The sequence below is a fragment of the Nesoenas mayeri genome (genome assembly GCF_963082525.1).
Source record: "Nesoenas mayeri genome assembly, chromosome: 6".
In the NCBI taxonomy this organism is placed as follows: Eukaryota; Metazoa; Chordata; class Aves; order Columbiformes; family Columbidae; genus Nesoenas; species Nesoenas mayeri.
Window position 1 is genome coordinate 5,737,372 of NC_137545.1, and position 27,686 is coordinate 5,765,057.

The window sequence follows — 27,686 nt, forward strand, 5'->3', positions numbered from 1 at the left end:
CGCTGTCCAATGGGGTCTGAGACAAATACACTATCCAAAGGAGTTTTTGATACACAGGCTATCCAAGGTGTTTTTGACACACATGCTGTCCAGTGGGTTCTGTGACACACACACAGTCCGATGTGGATTGTGAGACGCACGCTGACCAGGGAGGTTTGTGACTCACACACTGTCCAGGGTGTTTGTGACAAACACACTGTCCAATGCCGTTTGTGACACACAGACGCTGTCCAATGGGGTTTGAGACACACACACTGTCCAGGGGGGGTTGAGACACACACGTTACCCAATGGGAATTGTGATACACACGTTGTCCAGATAGTTTGTGACACACACAAGCTGTCCAATAGGGTTTGTGACACACACGCTGTCCATTGGGGTTTGTGATACACACACTGTTCCTAGGGGTTTGTGACACACACACTGTGCAGAGTGTTTTGTCACACGCGTCTGTCTAATGGGGTTTGTGACACACACACTGTCCAATAGGGTTTGTGACACACACACAGTACAAGGATTTTTGTGAGACACACATTTTCCAGGGGGTTTGTGACAAACACACTTTGCAATGCTGTTTGTGACACACACGCTGTCCAGGGTGGTTTGTGAAACGCACGTTGTCCAATGGGGTTTGAGACACACACGCTGTGCAGGGGGATTTGTGACAAACACACTCTCCAATGGTGTTTGTGTCACACACGCAGTCCAATGGTGTTTGTGACACACACACGCTTTCCAATGGCCTTTGTGACACACAAGCTGTCGAGGGGAGTTTGTGACACACACACTGTCGAATAAGGTTTGTGACACACAAACGCTCTCCAATGGGGTTTGTGAAACACACACTGTCCAAGGGTTTTTGTGAACACACACACTGTCCAGAGGGGTTTGTGGACACACATACTGCCCAGAAGGTTTTGGATAACGCACGCTGTCTGATGGGGCTTGTGACACACACACTGTCCAGGAGGGTTTGTGACACACACACTGTTCAATGGTGTTTGTGAGAAACACTCTAACCAAAAAGGTTTTTGATACACACACTGTCCACTGGGGTTTTGTGAGACACAAACTGTCCAATGGGTTTTGTGACACTCACGCTGTCCAATCGGGTTTGTGACACACATGCTGTCAAATGGGGCTTGTGATACACATGCTGTCGAATGGATTTTGTGACCCACACATGGTCCAATGGTGTTTGGGACACTCACCCTGTACAATTTGGTTTGTGACACACACGTTGTCCAGGGGGTTTTTTGAGACACACACACACTGTACAAAGGGGTTTGTGACACACACACGGTGTCCAGTGGGGTTTGTGACTACACTCACTGTCCAGGGGTGTTTGTGACACACACACTGTCCAGGTTGTTTCTGACACACACACTTTCCAATGGCATTTGTGACACACACGCTGTCCTGGGAGGTTTGTGAAACACATGCTGTCTAATGGGGTTTGAGAAACACACAATGTCCAATGGGGTTTGTGAGAAACAGGAAGTCCAATGGGCTTTGTGACACACACACTGTCCAATGGGGTTTGTGACACAAACGCTGTCCAGAGGTGTTTGTCACACACACGCTGTCCAATGCCGCTTGTGACAAACACACTTTCCAGGTAGGTTTGTGTCACACGCACTGTCCCGGGGGATTTTTGACACACACACACTGTCTGATGGGGTTTGTGAATCACACACTGTCCAATGGGGTTTGAGACAAACATGGAGTCCAATAGGATTTGTGACACAAGCGCTGTCCAATGGGTTTTGTGACACACACACTGTACATTGAGGTTTGTGACACAAACACTGTCCAATAGGGATTATGACACACACATTGTCCAGGGGGGTTTGTGACACACACACGTACTCCAATGGAGTCTGTGACATACACACTGTCGAGAGGAGTTTGTGACACACACACGCTGTCCAACAGCGTTTCTGACAAACACACTGTCCAGGGAGGTTTGTGCCACAAACAATGTCCAGGGGTTTATTTGACACACACACACTGTCTAATGGGGTTTGTGACACACACACTGTCCAGAGGGATTGGAGATACACACAGGCTTTCCAATGGGGTTTGTGACACACACCCTGTCCAGGGGGTTTGTGACACACACACACTGTCCAGGGGGTTTGTGACACACACTCTTTCCAATGGCATTTGTGACACAACTGCTGTCCAATGGGATTTGAGACACAAACACAGTCCCGAGGAGTTTGTGAAACACACACTGTCTAATTGAGTTTGAGACACACACGTTATCCAATGGGGTTTGTGACAAACACACTGTTTAATGGGAATTGTGACACACACACATTGTCCAGGGGGATTTGTGACACACACACGTACTCCAATGGGGTCTGTGACATATACAGTGTCGAGAGGGTTTGTGACACACACACGCTGTCCAATGGCGTTTCTGACAAACACACTGTCCAGGGAGGTTTGTGCCACAAACAATGTCCAGGGGTTTGTTTGACACACACACATTGTCTAATGGGGTTTGTGACACACACACTGTCCAGAGGGAATTGAGACACACACAGGCTTTCCAATGGGGTTTGTGACACACACCCTGTCCAGGGGCTTTTGTAACACACACACTGTCCAGGGGGTATGTGACACACACGTTTTCCAATGGCGTTTGTGACAAAACCACTGTCCAATGGGATTTGAGACAAAAACACAGTCCCGAGGGGTTTGTGAAACACACACAGTCTAATGGAGTTTGAGACACACACGTTGTCCAATGGGGTATGTGACAAACACACTGTTTAAAGGGATTTGTGACACACAAGCTATTAAAATGGAGTTTGTGACACACACGCTGTACAGGGGATTTTGTCGACACACACACTGTCCAATGAGGTTTGTGAAACACACACTGTCCAATGGGGTTTAGGACAAACACGATGTCCAATGGAATTTGTGACACACACGCTGTCCAGGTGGGTTTGTAACACACACTCTATCCAATGGGGTTTGCACACAGACGCTGTCCAATGGGGTTTGTGACACACACACTGTCCCATGGGATTTGTCACGTACACGCTGTCCAACGGGATCTGAGACAAATACACTATCCAAAGGAGTTTTTGAAACACAGGCTATCCAAGGTGTTTTTGACACACATGCTGTCCCGTGGGTTCTGTGACACACACACAGTCCGATGTGGATTGTGAGACGCACGCTGACCAGGGAGGTTTGTGACTCACACACTGTCCAGGGTGTTTGTGACAAACACACTGTCCAATGCCGTTTGTGACACACAGACACTGTCCAATGGGGTTTGAGACACACACACTGTCCAGGGGGGGTTGAGACACACACGCTATCCAACGGGAATTGTGATACACACGATGTCCAGATAGTTTGTGACACACACATGCTGTCCAATAGGGTTTGTGACACACACGCTGTCCATTGGGGTTTGTGACACACACACTGTTCCTAGGGGTTTGTGACACACACACTGTGCAGAGTGTTTTGTCACACGCGTCTGTCTAATGGGGTTTGTGACACACACACTGTCCAATAGGGTTTGTGACACACACACAGTACAAGGATTTTTGTGAGACACACATTTTCCAGGGGGTTTGTGACACACACACTTTGCAATGCTGTTGTGACACACACGCTGTTCAGGGTGGTTTGTGAAATGCACATTGTCCAATGGGGTTTGAGACACACACGCTGTCCAATGGGGTTTGTGATACACATGCTGTCGAATGGGTTTTATGACCCACATATGGTCCAATGGTGTTTGGGACACTCATCCTGTACAATTTGGTTTGTGACACACACGTTGTCCAGGGGGTTTTTTGAGACACACACACACTGTCCAAAGGGGTTTGTGACACACACACGGTGTCCAGTGGGGTTTGTGACTACACTCACTGTCCAGGGGTGTTTGTGACACACACACTGTCCAGGTTGTTTCTGACACACACGCTTTCCAATGGCATTTGTGACACACACGCTGTCCTGGGAGGTTTGTGAAACACATGCTGTCTAATGGGGTTTGAGACACACACAATGTCCAATGGGGTTTGTGAGAAACAGGAAGTCCAATGGGCTTTGTGACACACACACTGTCCAAAGGGGTTTGTGACACAAACGCTGTCCAGGGGTGTTTGTCACACACACGCTGTCCAATGCCGTTTGTGACAAACACACTTTCCAGGTAGGTTTGTGTCACACGCACTGTCCCGGGGGATTTTTGACACACACACACTGTCTGTTGGGGTTTGTGAATCACACACTGTCCAATGGGGTTTGAGACAAACACGAAGTCCAATAGGATTTGTGACACAAGCGCTGTCCAATGGGTTTTGTGACACACACACTGTACATTGAGGTTTGTGACACAAACACTGTCCAATAGGGATTGTGACACACACATTGTCCAGGGGGGTTTGTGACACACACACGTACTCCAATGGAGTCTGTGACATACACACTGTCGAGAGGCGTTAGTGACACACACGCGCTGTCCAATAGCGTTTCTGACAAACACACTGTCCAGGGAGGTTTGTGCCACAAACAATGTCCAGGGGTTTGTTTGACACACACACACTGTCCAGAGGGATTGGAGATACACACAGGCTTTCCAATGGGGTTTGTGACACACACCCTGTCCAGGGGCTTTTGTAACACACACACTGTCCAGGGGGTTTGTGACACACACTCTTTCCAATGGCGTTTGTGACACAACCGCTGTCCAATGCGGTTTGAGACACAAACACAGTCCCGAAGAGTTTGTGAAACACACACTGTCTAATGGAGTTTGAGACACACACGTTGTCCAATGGGGTTTGTGACAAACACACTGTTTAATGAGGTTTGTGACACACAAGCTATTAAAAAGGGGTTTGTGACACACACGCTGTACAGGGGCTTTTTTGACACACACTTTCCAATGAGGTTTATGAAACATACACTGTCCAATGGGGTTTGTGACACACACACTGTCCAATGGGATTTGTGACACACACACTTTCCAATGGGGTTTGAGACACACACACTGTCGAAAGGGGTTTGTGACACAATTGCTGTCCAGGGTGGTTAGTGACACACACACTGTCTAATGAGGTTTGTGACACACACCCTGTCCAGTGGGGTTTGTGAGACACACACGCTGTTCAATGTGTTTTGTGACACATACCCTGTCCTGGGGGGTTTGTGACACACACACTGTCCAGGGGGTTTGTGACACAAACACTGTCCAATAGGGATTGTGACACACACATTGTCCAGGGGGGTTTGTGACACACACACGCTGTCCAATAGCGTTTCTGACAAACACACTGTCCAGGGAGTTTTCTGCCACAAACAATGTCCAGGGGTTTGTTTGACACACACACACTGTCTAATGGGGTTTGTGACACACACACTGTCCAGAGGGATTGGAGATACACACAGGCTTTCCAATGGGCTTTGTGACACACACCCTGTCCACGGGGGTTTGTAACAGACACACACACTGTCCAGGGGATTTGTGACACACACTCTTTCCAATGGCGTTTGTGACACAACCGCTGTCCAATGGGGTTTGAGACACAAACACAGTCCCGCGGGGTTTGTGAAACACACACTGTCCAGTCGGGTTTGTTACACACACATGCGGATCAATGGTGTTAGTGACACACACACTGTCCAATGGGGTATGAAACATACACGCTGTCCAATGGTGTGTGTGACATACACACACGGTCCAATGGGTTTTGTGACACAGACGCTGTTCAATGGGGGTTCTGACACACACACTGTCCAGAGGGGTTTGTGACACACACACTGTCCAGGGGGGGTTGGGACACACACACTGTCCAATGGGGTTTGTGACAAACACGCTGCCCAATGGCGTTTGTGACACACACACTGTCCAGGGGGGGTTGGGACACACACACTGTCCAATGGGGTTTGTGACAAACACGATGCCCAAAGGCGTTTGTGACACACACATTGTCCAGGGGGGTTTGTGACACATACACTGTCCAATGGGTTTTGTGACACACACACTGTCCACGGGGGTTTGTGTTCACACACGCTGTCCAATGGGCTTTGAGATACACATGCTGTCAAGGGGGTTTAGTGACACACACACTGTCCAAAGGTTTTTGTGACACACACGCTGTCCAGGTGGTTTGTTATCACACACGCACTCCAATGGGGTTTGAGACCCACGCTGTCCAAAGGGGGTTGTGACAAACATGCTCTCCAAAGGGGTTTGTGACACACACACAGTCGAATGGGATTTGTGACAGACACGCTGTCCAGGTGGGTTTGTGACACACACTCTATCCAATGGGGTTTGCACACAGACGCTGTCCAATGGGGTTTGTGACACACACACTGTCCCATGGGATTTGTCACATACACGCTGTCCAATGGGGTCTGAGACAAATACACTATCCAAAGGAGTTTTTGAAACACAGGCTATCCAAGGTGTTTTTGACACACATGCTGTCCAGTGGGTTCTGTGACACACACACAGTCCGATGTGGATTGTGAGACGCACGCTGACCAGGGGGGTTTGTGACTCACACACTGTCCAGGGTGTTTGTGACAAACACACTGTCCAATGCCGTTTGTGACACACAGACGCTGTCCAATGGGGTTTGAGACACACACACTGTCCAGGGGGGGTTGAGACACACACGCTGTCCAATGGGGTTTGAGACACACACGCTATCCAATGGGAATTGTGATACACACGGTGTCCAGTTAGTTTGTGACACACACACGCTGTCCATCGCCCATTTGCCTTGCCCTTTTGCGTTGCCTTGCCCTTTTGCCTTGCCTACCTTGCTCTTTGCCCTTGCCTTGCCTTGCCATGCCGTTTTGCCTTGCCCTTTTGCCTGGCCTTGCCATGCCATTTGCCTTGCCTTCCCCTTTTTCCTTGCGCTGTCTTGTCTTGCTCTTTTGCTTTGCCTTGCCTTGCTTTGCTCTTTTTCCTGGTCTTGCCTTGCCTTGCCCTTTTACCTTGCCTTGCCCTTTTACCTTGCCTTGCCTTGCCCTTTTGCCTTACCTTGCTTTGCCCTTTTGCATTGCTTGGCTTTGCCTTCCTTTTTTTTCCTTGCCTTGCCTTGCCTTCTTGCGTTGTCTTGTCTTGCCCCTTTCCCCTGCCTTGCCCTTATTCCTTGCCTTGGCCTTTTCGCCTGCCTTGCCTTGCCTTGCCTTACCCTTTTCCATTCTCTTGCCTTGCCTTGCCCTTTTGCCTTGCCTTGCCCTTTTGCCTAGCCCTGCCTTGCTCTTTTCCCTTGCCTTACCTTGCCCTTCTGCCTTGCCTTGCCTTGCCCTTTTGCCTTCCTTTGCTTTGCCCTTTTGTCTTGCTTTGCTTTGCTTTCCTTTTTTTCCTTGCGTTGCTTTGCCTTACCCTTTTGCCTTGCTTTGCCTTGCCCTTTTGCCTTGCCCTACTTTGCCTTGCCTTGCCCTTTTCCCTTGACTTGCCATGCCCTTTTCCTTGCCTTCCCTTCCCCTTTTTCCTTGCCCTGTCTTGTCTTCCCTGTTGCTTTTCCTTTCCTTACTTTGCTTTTTTCCTTTTCTTCCCTTGCCTTACTATTTTGCCTTGCCTTGCCATTTTCCCCTGCCTCGCCTTCCCCTTTTGCCTTGCCTTGCTTAGCTTTAGCCTTTAGCCTTGCTTTGCCTTGCCCTTTTGCCTTGCCCTGCCTTACCTTGCCTTTGTTGCCTTGCCTGCCTTGCCCTTTTGCCTTGCCTTGTCTTCCCCTTTTGCCTTGCCTTGTCTTGCCTTCTCTTTTGACTGGCCTTGCCCTGCCCTTTTGCATTATCTTGCCTTGCCTTGCCCTTTTGCCTTGCCTTGCTTTGCCTTGACCTTTTTCCTTGTCTTGTCTTGCATTGCTCTTTTGCCTTGCTTTGCCCTTTTGCCTTGCCTGCCTTGCTCTTTTCCCGGTCTTGCCTTGCCCTTTCACCCTGCCTTGCCTTGCCGTTTTGCTTTCCCTTGCCTTCTCCTTTTTCCTTGCCCTGTCCTGTCTTGCCCTGTTGCTTTGCCTTTCCTTACTTGGCTTTTTTTCCTTTTCTTCCCTTTCCTTGCTATTTTACCTGGCCTTGGCCTTTTCCCCTGCCTCACCTTCCCCTTTTGCCTTACCTTGCTTAGCCTTAGCCTTTGGTCTTGCTTTGCCTTGCCCTTTTGCCTTGCCTTGCCCTTCTGCATCGCCTTTCACTTTTGCCTTGCTCTGCCTTGCCTTGCCCTGCTTTTTTTGCCTTACCTTGCCTTGTCCTTTTGCCTTGCCTTGCCTTGTCCTTTTGCCTTGCCTTCTTGCTGTTTCTTGTCTTGCCCTTTTTCCTTGCCTTGGCTTTTTCCCCTGCCTTGCCTTGCCTTCCATTGCTCTTTTGTCTTGCCTTGCTTTTCCCTTTTACCTTGCCTTGCCTTGCCCTTTTCCCTTGTCTTCTTTGCCTTCCACTTTTGCCTTGCCTTGCTTTGCCTTGGCCTTTTGCCTTGCCTTGTCTTGCCTTGCCCTTTTGCCTTGCCTTGCCCTTTTGCCTTGCCTTGCCCATTTGCCTTCCCTTGCCTTACCTTGTCCTTTTTACCTTGCCTTGCCCTTTTCCTTTGCTTTGCCTTGCCCTTTTCCCTTGCTTTGCCTTTTTTCCTTTGCCTTGCCCTTTTCCCCCGCCTTGCCTTGCCTTTTTTTCTTCCCTTGTCTTGCTTTGCCCTTTTGCCTTCCCTTGCCTTGCCCTTTTGCCTTATCTTGCCTTTCCTTCTGCTTTTGCCTTGCCTTGCCCTTTTGCTTTGCCTTCCTTTGCCTTGACCTTTTGTCTTGCATTGCTTTTCCCTTTTGCCTTGTCTTACATTTCCCTTTTGCTTTGCCTTGCCTTGCCCTTTTCCATTGTCTTGTCTTGCCCTTTTTCATTGTCTTGTCTTGCCTTCCACTTTTGCCTTGCCTTGCTTTGCCTTGACCTTTTGCCTTGCCCTGTCTTGCCTTCTCTTTTGCCTTGCCTTTCCTTGCCCTTTTCCCTTGTCTTCCTTGCCTTCCACTTTTGCCTTGCCTTGCTTTGCCTTGACCTTTTGCTTTGCCGTGTCTTGCCTTGCCTTTTTGCCTTGCCTTGCCTTGCACATTTGCCTTCCCTTGCCTTACCTTGTCCTTTTTACCTTGCCTTGCCCTTTTGACTTGCTTTGCCTTGCCCTTTTCCCTTGCTTTGCCCTTTTCCCTTGCTTTGCCCTTTTCCCTCGCCTTGCCTTGCCTTGGCTTTTTTTCTTCCCTTGTCTTGCTTTGCCCTTTTGCCTTCCCTTGCCTTTCCTTGCCTTGCCCTTTTGCCTTATCTTTCCTTTCTTTCTGCTTTTGCCTTGCCTTGCCCTTTTGCTTTGCCTTCCTTTGCCTTGACCTTTTGCCTTGCATTGCTTTTCCCTTTTGCCTTCTCTTACATTTCCCTTTTGCTTTGCCTTGCCTTGCCCTTTTCCATTGTCTTGCCTTGCCTTCCACTTTTGCCTTGCCTTGCGCTTTTTCCTTGTCTTGCTTTGCCTTGCCTTGCCCTTTCGCCTTGCCTTGCCCTTCTGCATTGCCTTGTCCTTTTGCCTTGCCCTGCCTTGCCCTGCGTTTTTTGCCTTGCCTTGCCTTACCCTTTTGCCTTGCCTTGCCCTTTTGCCTTGCCTTGCCCTTTTGCCTTACCTTGCCTTCCCCTTTTGCCTGCCTTGTCTTGCCTTCTCTTTTGCCTTGCCTTGCCCTTTTGCCTTATCTTTCCTTGCATTCTGCTTTTGCATTGCCTTGACCTTTTGCATTGCCTTGCTTTGCCTTGACCTTTTGCCTTGCCCTACTTTTCCCTTTTGCCTTGCTTTGCTTTCCCCTTTTGCCTTGCATTGCCCTTTTCCTTTGTCTTGCCTTGCCTTCTGCTTTTGCCTTGCCTTATTTTGCCTTGACCTTTTGCATTGCCCTTTTGCCTTGCCCTTTTGTCTTTCCTTGCTCTTTTGCATTGCCTACCTTGCTCTTTTCCCTTGCCTTGACATGCTGTTTTGCCTTGTCCTTTTGCCTTGCCTTGCCATGCCATTTTGCCTTGCCTTGTCTTCCACTTTTTCCTTGCCCTGTCTTGTCTTGCCCTTTTTGCTTTGCATAGCCTTGCTTTGCTCTTTTTCCTTGTCTTCCCTTGCCTTGCCCTGTTGCCTTGCCTTGCCTTGCCCTTTTGCCTTCCCTTGCTTTGCCCTTTTGCCTTGCTTTGCCTTCCTTTTTTTCCTTGTCTTTCTTTGCCTTACCATTTTGCCTTGCTTTGCCTTGCCCTTTTGCCTTGCCTTGCCATTTCCCCTTGCCTTGCCCTTTTCCCTTGCCTTGCCCTTTTACCCTGCCTTGCCTTGCCCTTTTGCCTTGCCTACCATGATCTTTTCCCTTGCCTTGCCTTGCCTTGCCCTTTTGCCTTGCCTTGCCATGCCGTTTTGTCTTGCCTTGCCTTCTCCTTTTTCCTTGCCCTGTCTTGTCTTGCACTGTTGCTTTGCCTTTCCTTGCTTGCCTTTTTTTCCTTTTCTTCCCTTTCCTTGCTATTTTGCTTTGCCTTTCTTAGCCTTTTGCATTGCCTTCACCTTTTGCATTGCCTTGCTTTGCCTTGACCTTTTGCCTTGCCCTTCTTTTCCATTTTGCCCTGCTTTGCTTTCCCCTTTTGCCTTGCATTGCCCTTTTCCTTTGTCTTGCCTTGCCTTCCGCTTTTGCTTTGGCTTCCGCTTTTGCCTGGCCTTATTTTGCCTTGACCTTTTGAGTTGCCCTTTTTGCCTTGCCCTTTTGTCTTTCCTTGCCCTTTTGCATTGCCTACCTTGCTCTTTTCCCTTGCCATGCTGTTTTGCCTTGCCCTTTTGCCTTGCCTTGCCTTGTCCATTTGCCTTCCCTTGCCTTGCTCATTTCCCTTCCGTTGTCTTACTTTGTCCTTTTTACATTGCCTTGCCCTTGTCCTTTTGCCTTGCTTTGTGACACACACACTGTCCAGTTAGGTTTGAGACAGACACGCTGTCTAATGGGATTTGTGACACATAGACTGTCCAGAGGGGTTTGTGACACACAAATATTGTCCAATGGGGTTTGAGAAACACATGCTGTCCAATGCGGTTTGTGACACACACACTGTTCAATGGGGTATGTGAAACACACTGTCCACGTGGGTTTGTTACACACACGCTGTCCAGAAGGGTTTGTGACACACACACTGCCAATGGGGTTTGAGACACATGCGCTGTCTGATGGTGTTTGTGACAAACCCAGTGTCCAGGGGGGTTTCTGAAACACGCACTGTCCAATGGGTTTTGTGACACACACATTGTCCAATTGGGTTTGAGAAACACATGCTGTCCAATGCGGTTTGTGACACACATGCTGTCCAATGGGGTATGTGACACAAACACTGACCAATGGGGTTTGTGACACAGACGTTGTCTAATGGGGTCTGTGAGACACACACTGCCTAATAGGGTTTGTGACACACACTCTGTGCAATGGGGTTTGTGAACACACAAACTGTCCATGGGGATTTGTGAACACACAGACGGACGAGTGGGGTTTGTAACACACACGCTGTCCAATGGTGTTTGTGACACACAGGCTGTCCAGGGGGGTTTGTGGCATACACATTATCCAATGGAGTTTGAGACACACACGCTGTCGAATGGGGTTTGTGACACACAGACTGTCCAATGGGGTTTCTGACACACACTGTCCAATAGGGTTTGTGAGACAAAGAGTGTCTAATGGGGTTTGAGAAATACACGCTGTCCAATGGGGTTTCAGACACACATGCTGTCCAATTTGGTTTCTGATACACACACACTGTACAATGGGGTTTGTGAAACACACTGTCCAATAGTGTTTGTGACACACACACTGTCCAATGGGGTTTGAGACACACACGCTGTCCAATGGGGTTTGTGACACACACGCTATCCAGATGGATTGTGAAACACACACACTGTCCAATGGGGTTTGTGGCAGACACACTGTTCCTAGGGGTTGGTGCAACACACACTGCCGAGAGGGTGTTGTCACACGCATGCTGCCCAATGGAGTTTGTGACACACACACTCTCCAAGGAAATTTGTGACACAAACACTGTCCAATGGGGTTTGTGACACACACACTGTTCCTAGGGGTTGGAGCCACACACACTGTCGAGAGGGTGTTGTCACACACACGCTGTCCAATAAGGTTTGTGACACACACGCGCGTGCTGTCCAATGGGGTTTTTGAAAAATAAACTGTCCAATAGGGTTTGAGACACACACGTGCGTGCTGTCCAATGGGTGTTGTGACACACACACTGTCCAATGGGGTTTCTGACACACACGCAGTCAAGCGGGTTTGTGGCACACACACTGTCCAGAGGAGTTTCTGACACACACCCAGTATCCAATGGTATTCATGACACACATCCTGTTCAATAGGGTTTGAGAGACATGCTGTCCAATGGGGTTTTGACACACACACTCTCCAATGGGGTTTGAGACACAAACACTGTCCATAGGGGTTTGAGAAACACACGCTGTCCAATGGCATTTGTGACACACACGCTATCCAATGGGGTTTGTGACACACACTCTTTCAAATGGGATATGAGACAAACACTGTCCAATGGAGCTTTTTACACACATGCTGTCCAGAGGGGTTTTTGACACACACACTCTCTAATGGGGTTTGTGAAACACACTATGTCCAATGGGGATTCTGAACACAAAAACTCTCCATGGGGGTTTGTGAACACACAGACAGACCAATGGCCGTTTGGAACAAACATGCTGTCCAATGGGGTTTGTGACACACATGCTGTCCAATGGCGTTTGTGGCACACACACTGTCCAGGACGGTTTGTGACACACACACTGTCCAATGGGATTTGAGACAGACGCGCTGTCAGATGGCATTTGTGACACACACACTGTCCAGGGGTGTTTGTGGCACACACACAGTCCAATGGGGTTTGAGAAACACATGCTGTCCAATGTGGTATGTGACACACAGGATGGCCGATGGCGTTTGTGACACACACACTGTACAGGAGGGTTTGTGGCACACAAACTGTCCAATGGGGTTTGAGACACACACACTGTCAAATGGGTTTTGAGATACACACACTGTCCAATAGGGTTTGTGACACACACGCTGTTCAGTGGGGTTTGCGACACACACACTCTGTGCAATGGAGTTCGTAAAACAAACAGTCAAATGTGGTTTGTGACACACACACCGTCCATGGGGTTTGTGACACACAGACTGTACAGTGGGATTTGTGACACACACAGTGTCCAGTGGGTTTTGTGACACACACGCTGTCCAATGGAGTTTGTGAGTCAAACACTGTCCAATGGGGTTTGTGACACACACATAGTCCAATGGGGTTTGTTAGACACACATTGTCCAATGGGGTTTGAGACACAAACACTTTCCATAGGGCTTTGAGACACAAACGCTGTACAATGGCATTTGTGACACACACGCTGTCCAATGGGGTATGTGACACAAACACCCTCCAATGGGGTTTGTGACACAGATGTTGTCTAATGGGGTCTGTGAGACACACACTGTCTAATGGGGTTTGTGACACACACTCTGTGCAATGGGGTTTGTGAACACACAAACTGTCCATGGGAGTTTGTGAACACACAGACGGACGAGTGGGGTTTGTAACACACACTCTCTCCAATGGCGTTTCTGACACACAGACGGTCCAGGAGGGTTTGTGGCATGCACATTGTCCAATGAGTTTTGAGACACACACGCTGTCGAATGGGGTTTGTGACACACAGACTGTCCAATGTGGTTTCTGACACACACACTGTCCAATAGGGTTTGTGAGACAAAGAGTGTCTAATGGGGTTTGAGAAATACACGCTGTCCAATTGGGTTTCAGACACACATGCTGTCCAATTTGGTTTCTGACACACACACGCTGTACAATGGGGTTTTTGACACACACCCTGTCCAATAGTGTTTGTGACACACACACTGTCCAATGGGGTTTGAGGCACACACGCTGTCCAATGGGGTTTGTGACACACACACTGTCCAGATGGATTGTGAAACACACACACTGTCCAATGGGGTTTATGACACACACACTGTTCCTAGGGGTTGGTGCCACACACACTGTCGAGAGGGTGTTGTCACACGCATGCTGCCCAATGGGGTTTGTGACACACACACTGTCCAAGGGGATTTTTGACACAAACACTGTCAAATGGCGTTTGTGACACACATGCTGTCCAGGAGGGTTTGTGGCACACAAACCGTCCAATGGGGTTTGCGACACATACGCTGTCAAATGGTGTTTTTGACATACACACTGTCCAGGGGGGTTTGTGGCACACACACTGTCTAATGGGGTTTGAGACACACACGCTGTCGAAGGGGTTTTGAGATACACACACTGTCCAAAGGGGTTTGTGACACACACGCTGTCCAGTGGGGTTTGTGACACACACACTCTGTCCAATGGGGTTTGTAAAACAAACAGTCAAATGGGATTTGTGACACACACACAGTCCAGGGGGTTTGTGACACACAGACTGTACAGTGGGATTTGTGACATACACAGTGTCCAGTGGGTTTTGTGACACACACATTGTCCAATGGGGTTTGTGAGTCACACGCTGTCCAATGGCGTTTGTGACACACACACTGTCCAAAGGGATTTGTGAACACATGCTGTCCAGGGGGGTTTGTGACACACACACTGTCCAATAGGGTTTGTGACACACATGCTGTCAACGGGGTTTGTAACAGACACGCTGTCCAATGGCAAGTGTGACACACACGCTGTCCAAACGGTTTGAGACACACACACGCTGTCCAATGGCGTTTGTGACACACACACTGTCCAAAGGGATTTGTGAACACATGCTGTCCAGGGGGGTTTGTGACACACACACTGTTCCTTAGGGTTTGTGACAAATACACTGTCCAGACGGTTTTGTCACACGCATGCTGTCCAATGGGGTTTGTGACACACACACAGTCCAATGGAGTGTGAGATACCCAGGCTGTCCAATGGAGTTTCTGACACACACACACTGTCCAATAGGGTTTGTGACACACACGCTGTCCAGGGGGTTTTGAGACACACACTGTCCAATGGGTTTTGTGACACACATGTTGGCCAATGGGGTTTGTGACACACACGCTGTCCAATGGGGTGTGAGACAAAAAAACTGTCCAAAGGGGTTTTTGACACACATGCTGTCCAGGGCGGTTTGAGACACACATGCTGTCCAATGGGCTTTGTGACACACACAAAATCCCGGGGTGGTTTGTGACACACACGCTGTCCAATAGGGTTTGTGAACACACAGGTTGTCCTATGGGATTTGTGACATGCACACTGTCCGATGGTTTTTTTGACACACACACTGTCCAGGGGGTTTTGTGAAAAACACACTGTCCAGGGGGTTTGTGACACACACACTGTCCAATGGGGATTGTGACAAACACAAGCTGTATAATGGGGATTTTGACACACACACTGTCCAAAGGGATTTCTGACACACACACTCTCCAATGGGTTTTGTGACACACACGCAGTCCTGGGGGGTTTGTGACACACACGCTGTCCAAAAGAGTTAGTGACACTCACGCTGTCCAATGGAGTTTGAGACACACACTGTCCAATGGGGTTTGTGACACTCACACTGTCCAATTGGGTTTGAGACACACACTGTCCAATGGAGTTTGTGACACACACGCTGTCCAATGGGATTTGAGGCACACTCATGCTGTGCAATAGGATTTGAGACACACACACTGTCCAGGGGGGTTTGTGACACACAAACTCTCCAATGGGGTTTGTGACACACACGCTGTCAAAAGTCTTTGAGAAACACACGCTGTCGAATGGGGTTTGTGACATAGATGCTGTCCAATATGGTTTCTGACACACAGTTTGTGACACACACATTGGCCTATGGGGCTTGTCACACACTCTCTCAAATGGGGTTTCTGACACACACACTGTCCAATGGGGTTTGTGATACACACAATGTCCAGAGGGGTATGTGACACACACACGCTGTACAATACGTTTTGTGACACAAACACTGTCTAGGGAGGTTGTGACACACACACCGTCCAATGGGATTTGTGACACAAACACGCTTTCTAATGCAGTTTGAGACACACACACTGTCCAATAGGGTTTGTGACACAAACAATGTCCAATGGGGTTTGAGACACACACGATGTCCAATGGGGTTTGTGACATACACGCTGTCCAATGGAGTTTGTGACACAGACAATGTCCAGGGGGTTTTTTGACATACACACTGTCCAGTGGAGTTTGTGACACACACGGTGTCCAGGGAGGTTGTGAGACACACACTGTCCAATGGGGTTTGTGACACACACATGCTGTCCAGTCGGGTTAGTAACACACACACTGTCCAGGGGGGTTTGATATACACACTGTCCAATGAGGTTTGTGACACACACACTCTCCAAAGGGGTCTGTGAAACAAACGCTGTCCATGGCGTTTGTGACACACATGCTGTCCAATGGGGTTTGTAAAACAAACAGTCAAATGCGTTTTGTGACACACACACGGTCCAGGGGTGTTGTGATACACACACTGTGCAGTGGGGTTTGTGACACACACATGGTCGAGGGAGGTTGTGACATACATACTGTCCGGTGGTGTTTGTGACACACACACTGTCCGTGGGGGGCTGTGACACACACACACTGTCCAATGGGGTTTGTGACACACACGCTCTCCAGGGGGTTTTGTCACACACACACAATGTCCAATTGGGTTTTTGAGACACACTCTGTCCAGTGGGATTTGTGACACACACACACTGTTCAATGGGGTTTTAGACAAACACACCATGTCCAATGGGGTTTGAGAAACACACGCTCTCCAATGGGGTTTGTGACACACACACTGTGCTATTGGGCTTGTGACACACGCGCTCTCCAATGGGGTTTCTGACACACACACTGTTCAATGGGATTTGTGAACACGCAGAATGTCCAGGGGAGTTCGAGCCACACAGGCTGTCCAGGTGGGTTTGTGACACAGAAAATTTCCAACGGGGTTTGTGACACACACGTTGTCCAATGTGGTTTGTGACACACACATGCTGCCCAACGGGGTTTGTGACACACACACTGTCCAATGGGGTTTGTGACACACACAGACGCTGTCCGATGCGTTTTGTGACACAAACACTGTCCAGGTGGGTTTGTGAGACACACACTGTCCAATGGCATTTGTGACCTGCACGATGTCCAGGGCACTTCGAGACACACAGGCTGTTAAGGGGGGGTTGAGACACACACACTGTCCAATGTAGTATGTGACACACACACGCTATCCAATGCGGTTTGTGACACACACAAGCTGTCCAATGGGTTTTGTGACACAGACGACGTCCAATGGAGTTGGTGACCCAGACACGCTGTCCAATGGGGTTTGAAACACACACGCTCTCCAATTGGGTTTGTGACACACATACTGTCCCATGGGGTTTGTGACACGCACACTGTCCAATGGGGTTTGTTACACACACACTGTCCAAAGGGTTTTGTGAAACACAGACACTGTCCAATGGGGAATTATTCAGATGCTTGTGACACCTGGATAAAAGACTAATCTGCACATTAGATCCTTTCTGGTTTTGGGTGTACTCCATGCATATTCTAAAACTGGGTGACTGTGAACCACCTGCATCAGAGGCTTCTTTGCATTTTTTGTCAATGTATAATCAAAAGATACCCACCCTTTTATCATGCTGATAAATTATTCTGTAATAATGTCTGATTTAATTTTTGTGTGTTGTTATATAGATATACTTAAATATATATATATATACACACACATATATATATATATATTCTCCTGCCAGGATTGGACCTGAGTGGCAGAGGAGAGCTGCTTGTGGGCTGGGTGCTTGCTGCTGCACTTGAAGCTAGGGAGGAAATCCTTCTGCTGGAAGGGCAGGCTGCTCCCCATGCTGCTTTTGGGGCAAGAGTGCAGCTGGGGAACCAGCGGGTGTGCCTTAACTAACTGTTAGGAAGTGTAGAAACCGATCTTCTACTCTGGGCCCAGAAAAATGTTTGTTCTGGTGTCTGCTGATGGCAACCTTGGGTTTAGTGATGAGTTAGGATCCTATGCGCAACTTTGTGGGATGTGAATCCACCGTATTAGCAAGCAAAGGCTGGATTTTACCTAATAAAATGCATGGCCCAATAGCAGACTACAGGTCAATATGATAATCAGGAATGCAACAATATTACCTATTCTCTTGCAGAGAATAATTCAGACAAAGGAATTAATGCACTGCAGTTTATCAGTTGAGTTTTAATGCTGGGCTTACAGCACTCTTCTGCTGCCCAGTTGCTGACTGGTCATACTTCTTACTTGTCCTTTGGTTAAAGTTTTTAAAGATCTTAAGATTTCAACTGGTCCTGCCTGCATGAGGTGGATGATAGAAAGCTGGTTATTCCTGAATACAAGAAAGTGACAGTTATTCTCTCTCTGGTCTTACAGTGTTTGCTGAATACTGGGGAGGAAGGGGAATAATTGTACAGAAGCTATTACATCTGCTGCACCCTGCTATTCTATGCTGAGATAATTGGCTGGTGACAGTCCTAAAGGTCCATGTATTACATCGGCTTTGTATGTGTCTGCTGATGCGAGGCCTTGTATCCTCTTCTCTTCATGGCCAGTGGCCTAGGATAAAGATGAGGAAGAAGCAAGAGGAGGCATCCAGTGTGAGACATTTCTTCTCTTGAAGCTTCCGAATGATCTTCCATGAGCAATTTATCAGTCAAATCAATACAAGTATGTTGCATTCAAGAGAGTATGTTAGTGTCAATGTCATGAATATTTGGGACTAACATCTCATTCATGTTTATTGGAAAACATAAAAGGGAAAGATTGCATGTATAGCACTACATAAAGCCTAGGGATATTGTGTCCTGTTTTTCATTAGCGTATACTAAAAAAAGTTCAAATGCAAATTTCCTTAAAAATACATTTTCCATAGTGCTACTGCTATGTGTTGGACCATTTCCTTTCTATTTGAATGCCAGTGTTTAAGAATGCAAGATGTGAAAAAGCCTTGTATAAACTGCACTGAATAACAGAGCCTACAATAATGAGGTAACATACGTGACATTCTCCCAGGTGAAAATGATACCAAATTCTCAGTAAAAAAATTTGGATGCTTGTTAGAAATCCAAATTAGCAATACGACAAGGCTATCTTATAAAAGTATTTAATAAGTTCTCAAAAGTCCATCACAGAAGTGATTTCTCAGAGGATATTTGGTGTATATTCACCTGCTGCAGCAGCATGCCCTGTCTCTTATACTTCAAGATTCTCATTACTGCGTGCCTTGTAATTAAACTAAAGTTGTAATATATCCTCTTTCTTTCCCCTCTTTCCCCAGTCAGTGGGAATGCAGGACAGAAGTATTGATAAGGTACCACGAGTGCTGGGTTAGACACAGGTCTGAGCTCAGGACCAAGTATTAGTGGAGCTGGGAGATATGGCTAAGACAGATTGTAGGATTCTCAGGGAAGTAGCTAGAAGCTGTATAGGCAGACACATCTGTCACTCTTTAGCAGAAAGGATTATGATTACACTTGTTTTTAATTGGGTTCTGTAAGTAAGCCTAGCCCTGGGATAAAAGAATGTGACAGGCACGGATGGGGAAAGATTTTGAACAGAGTGTGACAGAGCAGGATTGGGGCAAAAACAATTGGGATGTCTCAGGGCAGAAGTGATACTGGGGCTATGGAGTACTGGGGGAAGCAATGGCAACGTCTGCATGGCAGCGTGTTCTTGCACGCACAGCTGTCATCTGCTATTTCCTGCCTATTTTAATTGCATGATTGAAAATCAAAAGACGTTTTAGTTGTCTACCTAAAGGAAGTCATTCAAATGAGAGCTGTCCTTGAAGGACAAAGGCTCACAGACACAATTTAGATGATGAGTATTTTAACCAGATTCACTCAGTGCCATTCTTGTCTGGCTGGACTGTTTCAGGTTCCCTTGCCTTTCCTAACTTTACCATCTCTCTGTTCCCCAATTTTTCCACCTCAAACTAAGTCTTTCCAATCCTGTTTTTCCACCTCCTTGCTCTATAGAGTGTAGTACTCACCTGAAAGACACCCTGATGCTGAAAAACAGGAATTACATTTAAGTGTTGTTCTCTTATAGCTGCAGTTTCTGTATGTCTGCTGACCAGTAGTAACTCCAATGTGAAACACTGTGCACCCTACACCTGGGGAGTGAAGCAATGAGGAGCGAGGGTTTGGTTACACAGGGTGTAGCGTATGTTGGCAACTTCTGGGGATGGTCCCAGTTCAAGAAATAGTCCTGAGAAAAGCAATGAATGGATATTAAGCGTGTTTAATCTAAATCAGATCCTAAATTTCTGCTTTGTTTACCAAGATTAGCAGATGCCTTCGTTCCAGGAATATAGCTTAGACAATCTGGTGTTTTCTAGGGGAAGTTGTAATTACATAAAGTTATGCATACCTTAAATTATTATAGTATTTCTATATTTCTTTTAAATGATTACAAGCTTTCGCAAACTCTGACTTCAGAGGAATTATCCTGGGACCTCAGCAAAAGGTGACACATTCTGTGTTTGTGGACTAAATATTGTTGTATTTTTCCTTGCTTATTTGAGGTTGTTGGATGAACAAGTGTATAAAAATGAAAAAAAAAAAAGAAAAACAGACATCACTTGCTTGACTAAATAATGTTTCAAAGAAAAAATAAAAAAAATTAACTAGACAAACTGAAATTCATCTAGTTAGAAAAATTGCAGCAAAACAGTCTGATGTTAGTACAAAGAAAACAGCAGATAATACCAATTGTCCAGCTATCCATAGCAATTTCTAAATAATGCTCTTTATGCTAGCAGAGAATTAATCATGATGGAAACGTAATTTAAAAAAGCAAAACAAAAAACCCAAGATTTCAAATAAAAATCTTACATGAGAGCAAAAGATCATTCTGTTCTCTGAAAACTAATCATGTCAATCTTTCTCAAGCATTTTAGATACGTTTTTATCGCTGTCTTAAGTAAATGCTAGTCAAAGTCATCTTCATCTTGCCCAATGCAAAGTGATTCATTTTGTCAGTGGAAAGGTGTGATACAAACCTTAGCCTAGAAATCTTCCAGTCTTTAACTGCACAGCTTTATCCCCAAAAATGGGGTGAAGACCCTATTTTCTTCAGAGCTCATGAGTTGTGCTCAAAATTTTGCAGACTTGTTGTATCGGTATTGGAGTTACTGCTGGGTTAGCTAGGGTAAGTGCTACATTGGAGGCTGCTGTGACTGGACGTGGCATTGTGAGGCTGATTTTTGCCTTTCTTGCTTTGCTTTGGCTCCTATGGCTACTTGGAGTTGAAACTTCATAGATTCATTTTGATTGAAAAGGACCTCTGGGGGTCATCTAGTCTAACAGCCTGCTCAAAGTAGTGCTGATCTTGAAGATACATCAGGTTGCTCAGGACCTCTTCCTGTTCAGTGTTGAAAATCTCCAAGGATGGAGATTCCTCAGGCTCTCTAGGTAACCTGCTCCAGTGCTTGATCACTGTTTGCCCCTTTTCCTCTTAAATCGAATCAGAATTTGTCTTGCTGCAGCTTGGGGCTGTGACCTCCTTTGTTGGTTATCTATGAGAAGAGACTGGCTTCTTTTGCATTGCCCCTGTTAGGGCCCAGAAGGCTGTGATTAGAGACTGTGGTAACCGTCTCTTCCTGAGGCTGAAGGAGCCCACCTTCCTCAGCCATTCTTATGCACCATGTGCTCTCTCACCATTGCAATGCCTCTCCTTGGATTCTCTCCTGTTTATCAGTATTTCTTCTGTATCCGAAGGCTCAAAAATGAGCACACGATTTGAAATGCAGCTTTAACAGTGATGACTAGAAGGGAATAGTCGCTCTCCTCAAACCACTGGCTATGCTTTTGCTAATTCAGTCCTCACTGCTGCACAGGCACACTGCTGAATCGTGTTCAACTTCTTGTCCAGCAGACTCCCACTTCCCTTTCCCACGGAGTTCTCCATAGCTTCTTAGTCTCCAGCCTGAACTGTTGCACGAGGCTCATTTCTTCTGTATGCAAGACTTTGGATTAGCCTTGATGAAATTCATGAGGGTGCTGTCAATCGATGGCCTCATCTTGTCAAGGCCCCAGTGAAGGGCAGCCCAGCCCTTCAGTGTACAAACATAACAACTTAATTTGGCTGAGCTTGGGTAAATGAGTTATGAGCAAAGCACTTCGGTTTGCTGTTCCACAACTTCCCTGAAGGAGAAAGCTCTGTCTTTCAGAGATCTGGCAAGGTGTGAAGTCTTGGCCTCTATCCTTTTCCACTGGTCTCCACAGTTTGTGGTGTTGCCTTAATGTTCCCTGTATCTCGTTCAGCTTTTGCCTTTTGGAACTTTCTGAGGAGTTCCTGAATCGTTACTGTAACTTACTGAATTCTGAGCTAATATTCTCTACTCTGCTAGCTTGTTATATAATTAATCAATGACATCAAAAGAGAGTTTTATGTTTGTACATCACCATACTCTTTCTTTGGGGATCAATGGCATCAAGGAGTTATTGCATTTAGATGTGAGTCTAAAAAGGGTTAGTCTGACAAGCACTCGCTGGCAGGGGTTTGACTCAGCATAGAAGGAGGGTGAGCTGAATTTGACCTTTGTGTTTAGAGCATTAGCTGATATTTAGAGCCTCATGTTTGTGTCTCCTCGCAGCTTGAGGTAATTCAGTCCTGACACTCAGAGGAGTTTTTTTAACTACCAGGCCCAAGATGTTCTGGATAAGGTATGCTTCTGTTTTTCTGCTAAAGGTGTCCTGAAATTATTTGAGTTAAATTCAAAGCATTACTCTGTCTAGATGCTCAGATGGGAAAAAAGCATCTTCTACTCAGGTCCTTGATGCCCATTTTTGTGGTTTATATTAAAAGGAAATGATATTATCCTACACAAAATAAGCATTTTTCATTAAGCAGAAGAAGTATCTTTTTGAAGACATTACTCAATCATAAATATTTTAAATTTGAAGTCCCAGAGTGAATAATGTTAATAGGAGTGCTTACAGAAACTCTGCAGAATTTTAAAATGGGACTTCTTTGCAAATGGCAGGCAACTAAATTATTTATAGCCGATTAAAGCAGTGCCAATATCACTTCTGTTTTATTATTCCTAAACAGAAAACAATTCTGTTTGCATTCTTTTGCACAGTCTGGCACAATCTGTGTGTTACCTTTCATGCAGATACTGTGTAAGAATGTGATTTATTGGAAAAAAATGAGGGTACTATGCTAAACTAATACTTCATATCAAATTAATTCTCACAGGTCTTTCATAAAATAGTAATACTGGTTTACACGCTTTTAAATAAATGGCCTTTGGAATCATAGCATCCTGTTTGCAGGACCCTAAGAATTTGTAATTAGGAACTTATCCCATGTTTACTGAAGATGAGAAAGTACAGGAACTAATGCTGCTAAATTTTTTGAAAAGACCAAACTAGACTATTAAATGATGTTTCAAAGTGTGTGTGCAAATCCACTGAAAGTGTTGAATAATTGCATTTGAGGGCAAATGATTTCTACTCTGTGAGGAATAACAGGGTGAAGTACAAAGTTGCTTATAATATACCTGATAGAGTTAATGCACCAAAAAAGTTGAAAAACCACCAAAATTACTTTAAAGGGTCTCTTTTACATTGCCAGGAGTTAGCCAAAAGAAGAACTAGTACTTTGTGAACTGTGAGATAATCTGTTTTCCATATTTTGTGGTATAGAGCAGAAGCACACAGTGCTCAGAACTTGATTATCAGTAGTCTGTGTACCACGTCTTAACTACTGAAAAACCTTTTATATTTTGATTGCATGTTAAAATACAAACTCAAGAAATAATTTCTCAGAGTAATACTGCAAATGACTCTTGTAGTCTATTTTTTTCCTAAATTCATGAGTTTTCTATTATGATCTCATTTACTTAATTAAATATGTTCATATTTGTTTCTAATGTTTATGGATGAACACACTGATTATGAATAAATTGTCAGAAGTGATTACAAACACCACCATGAAGAAAGCAGAGGACAAATTTTCTATTTCCTTTCCCTCAACAGAGTTGTGTAATCATAGAACTTCTCATGCTTTAAATTCACTGAAATCTGGAGGTGTAGTTGTTTTGTCATATCTTCTTCTAACTGATATCTGTTGGAAAAATTCTGGTAGGCTGAGCTTGAAGGAGTGAATAAGCTTGTGTGGTTAGGGGAGACATACAACGCTTTCCCCCTGCTCTCCCGACTAAACTCAGGCACATGTTTGCATGTTAACACACCATATGCCACCCAAATCCATGTTAATATTGTGCATTATATGATTAACATCCGTCTTTGCCTGTCTCTCTTCTTTGGCGTGGGTCTCCTAGCTTCCAACACATACAGTAGCTTAAACTACATTTTGAGCACACCGGAAGCCTACGCTTGCTCAGTCTTCCACCAGTTATCATCTAGCAATGCCAGCAGAAGGCAGTAGGAGAATCTAGCCGTGTTTGTTTTACTGGTTTTAGTGTTGCTAAGGAATACAGTCTCCACTGTGCCTGGGAAAGGGTCTGTTTCATGGTCATCACCAGGTGCTTCTTAGCTCAGCAAGCTGACTCGTGCTACCAGCTCCATTTGCTGGAGAGATTGGTTGGGTGGTCTGTATGTGTTCATTGTTGGTTTTTGTTTGTTTGCTTGTGGGTTCCTTTTTTATGATTAGTATGTAGAAGCCTGTTGGTAAACTGTCATTCTTGAAGGCTGAGATATGGGGTGTTGAAAGGAGAATCTCCTTTTGACTGCTGTGTTGTCATTCGCCCTCAAAGCATAGCAGTTGAATTAGCGGTGCAGGAAGATCTGTGGCAACCAGCGAGCCTGTTGTCCTCCTCCGTCTGTCCCCGCTCCTGCATTCGTGCACCAACACACACACATACACATACATATGCATCCCGATTTGTGAAAGCAGAAAAGGTGATGTGTGAGGTCAGCTGACTTGTATGTGAACAATGATCATTATCCACTGTAATTGGTCAAATTTGCTTTACCTGCAGTGGGAACCACTCACATGAACTCTTTGCAGTGAGATGTGGAAGGGTGGCAGCCAGGTGATGTTTTCTGACCACAGTCTAAGTAGAAAATGTTTTTCTTGGTGCTTCTATGCCTCTGGCCTACAGCACTGGAGTGTGTCTGCTCTTATATTTTCTCAAAACCTTGAAATTCTATGTACAGGCTTGTTAGTATGCATTTTCTCTACTGTTTTTTTAAATAGACGTGTGCCTGCCTCTTGCACCAACACTTTGCACAGTTTCCAAGTTTTATGCTGTGTCAGGTAACCAACAGAAAACCTATTTAGGTCTCTTTTACTACGCCACTACTTTGTACAAGAAAACAGTAACATCTTTCCTCCCCTTGAGGCACTCTGTGTGTTGTACTTAAGAAAGATACTTAAAATTTATTAAGGTATCCAAAGCACTGGCTCATTATAAGAAAGGTTTCACTAGGCAGGTTCATTGTCAATTTGATATTTCACCTGGTCAGGACTTTCATATTTTCCTTCAGTTTGTTGCTGAAAAAAAAACAGCAAGAAACTTTTAACTCATTCACACATTTTCTTTTACATTTCTGATGCCATAGTAAGAAATAAAATTGATCCAGAGCTGTACAAAGTACTTTTTCTTCACTTGACAATGTGGTGTCAGCCACACTTTACAAAATGATTAATATCATCCTATTAGTGTTTTATACCAGTTCAACCTGTTAGGATTCTGGAGGACAGTCTGTACTTACTTAGCAAAGGGATGTCAAGAATCTGATCAGTTTCCTGTGCAATCTTAAAGCAATTTAGGTCTATTGGAGTACATATTGTAAGAGAAAGCAGGCTGTTTCAAGTAGCTTGATATTTTCATGAGCTATTATAAGTTAGGACTGTGTGAGTCTGGAAAAATCATGGAGATTTTTAAGGCGGAGTAGACAGAAGAAAAACTAATCTGAGAATTTGCAGCTATGATGATTTAGTAGAGTTTAGTTGTTTTAGACTCTAGCAGAGACTGGTTGAGGCATTTTCAGTAGAGTTTAGGCAAGTCAAAAAAAGTCAATTTACACAGCTGTAAATTCTCCTCATGTATATGAGCCTTGTCTACAGGGTAGCAGTGTCTAGCAGAGTATTATGTGCCAAACTAATAGCAGCAATCAGTGAGGTGCCAAATATAACCACAGTGTGAAGGTAACGAGATAAACTAATGGAGGATTTGGTGACCTGGAACTTCTTCATGGTGCATGTTTATGAAACTTCTGTACGGTTTGGTTGCACACAAAAGGCAGGTATTACTCGTTCAGTGGGACATGTCTGAAGGAGTTCATGTTGGGATTTTATTATGAAGGTGAATTGTGCACACAGAAACAAAACAGGTTCTTCTCTGGGTAGCACCTCTTACAGCTCATCTTGGGTGGCAAGCACGCAAGGAATTGAACAAATGAGTTTGTTGTGAGTGTGTCACAAGCATATGTCATATTTAACAAACTAAATTAGGTAACTAAGGAAGAAAATTAGGGTGACCTAATTAGGATAAGGTGGAGAAGTTAGGAGGTCTTGTCTTCTCGTATGGATTGTTAGTAGTTTCCAGACTTGCACTGAACGCATTTGATTTTAAACATCTGTGAGGTTGATCTGGGACTGACTGCAGGTTTGATCTATGCAGTTTGTGGGCATTTCCCCTGCATGCAGCCTCGCTCTATTTGACTTTTGTTCAACATGTCCTGTTTTTCCTGGAGCATAAAGAGGGAACCCCCAAGGGTTGATACATCAAGGTGAGTAATGCCCTGTTCTTGGCAAGCTTAATTAAGATTCACTCTAGGTGCTCCAAGAGGGAAGAGCATTGGTAATTCTGCTTACAGAAATTCTGTACTATGCTGTTCAGTGTGAGTATTGAGGATTTATTTGGCAGTCTGCTAGCCTGTCTTGATCTTGCAAAGGAACAGCTCTTTTTAAACCAGGTTGTAGTTTGCAGCATGGAGGCAATATCTTTCTTGCCTACCTTTAAAACCAGAGAAATACAGTGTCCACGTGTGACAGGACCACAAGTCAGACATAACCATCATTCCATGTTTTTGAAGTGGTTTCTAATCTCTCTACTGATTACTTACCTGGAATATAAAACCCAACTAGACCAAGGTGAGCCTTTAAGTAGGGAAAACTCAAATGATGCTGGGCACATTATTAAATAACAGGCTTAAAGAAATATGTGTGATGACCATGCCCAATAAGTTCATGAAATTTGAATCCTTTTTAAACATATTTCCATTCCAACATGTCTCTGTCATTCCAGGGCTGCTCTTTTTCTTCCCTTTGCCTCTGAGGCAATGTTCCTTGTTGCAGCTAAGCCTGTGACACCTTAGGCTTGTGTCAGTCTGCCAGTTCCATGTAGGAGTCCCTCTGTGCCTCTCTGCCTTCTTGCCTTGTTCTGCACACAGCAACTGCTTGTCTGTGTGGGAAATTGATAGTTCACCATTGCAGCACAATGATGTCACACATGGTGACACCATTTGTCACAGTGGGTTTGAATCAGGAGTGCATTCAGTCTCTCATATGCTTCAGATCAATTTGCTAGCTTTTTTTTTTTTTTTTTAATTTAAAAAAGTCCCTCTTTTTCAAAACATTCCAAGAAATGGGAAGATGTTTGGACTGTGTAGTTCTCCTA